The sequence below is a fragment of the Oryctolagus cuniculus genome, chromosome 10, assembly GCF_051225735.1.
Source record: "Oryctolagus cuniculus isolate XC-2025 breed Fujian yellow rabbit chromosome 10, ASM5122573v1, whole genome shotgun sequence".
In the NCBI taxonomy this organism is placed as follows: domain Eukaryota; kingdom Metazoa; phylum Chordata; class Mammalia; order Lagomorpha; family Leporidae; genus Oryctolagus; species Oryctolagus cuniculus.
Window position 1 is genome coordinate 78,358,284 of NC_142876.1, and position 1,153 is coordinate 78,359,436.

Here is a 1,153-nt window from a genome sequence, read left to right on the forward strand (position 1 = left end):
AACCCCTTCTGGATCAAATGACACTTTGCATTCCGGAGCCTGAAAGACCTGGCCCTGCTTTTAGCACTTCTTCCTTTGAAACAACCCCTCCGACTCTGGGGGAGGAAGTGGGCTTGGTGGTGAAGGACCCTGGCCTCTCAGAGTCCCTGGCCCTCTGTGCTGTGGTCCCCTCCCCACCAAGCTCCCACACCTTGTTCAGCAACTGCCTTCTGGGGAGTAAAGCTCCCTTTGAGCACCTCCCACCTGGGGTCTGGACTGGCAGCCCCTCCTTCTGAGGAGCCAGCCTCGTTAAACAGGGCGGGGGAGAGGGCTGAGGCGAAGTACAATCAAGCCCTCCCCATAAATATGTCATTTTTACGAGGCCATTAGCACACTAATCTTCTGTGGGGTTCTGCCAGGACCCCATATGCCCGAGACTCTCCGCTGGATCCCAGGAAGGCGGCCAAGAGGCAACACTTAATAGTTTTTCCCTCCTCTGATTTCTGTTAAGTTCTGAAAAGTGGGTGATTTGGGGAACTGCGCTACGATCAGGAGAGGCAAGGAGCTGAGGGCATTGGAGGAAGTGGTGCTGTTGTGCAGGGAGTAAGGCGGGGGACGGGGGGGGGGGGCGCGGGGGAGGCCGGACCAGGGAGCCGGCAGTAGGGAGTCCTGGCTGTCTTGGGAGTGGACGCTTCTCCAAGCAGAGCTGCCAGGCTGCCCAGGGCAAGACTCCGCAGTGAGGCATGCACATTGGGTCTAGTAGTCACCACACCGGTGAGGCTGCCTGCATGCCGCACTGCAGTTCCTGGGTTCGATTCCCGGTTCTGGGTGCAGCTGCTGATTCCAGCTTCCTGCTAATGTGCACCCTGAGAAGAGCAGAGATAGCTCAGCTAATTGGGTCCTTACTCCTGTGGGACACTCAGACAGAGTTCCTGGCTCCTGGCTTTGGCTTAGCCCAGTTCTAGTCATTGTGGGCTTTTGGGGGAATGAACCAGAGGATGGAAGATCTCTCTGTCTCTCTCTCATCTCACTTTCTCTTTCCCTGTCTCTCAAGAAAAAAAGATGATGATGACCTTGCTGTGAACAGACAGACATCAACCCAGGTAAATGGGTGGAAGAGAATTGAACAGAAGTAGCACAACTCAGCATCAGCCTTGGCAAGGCTCTTCCCGTC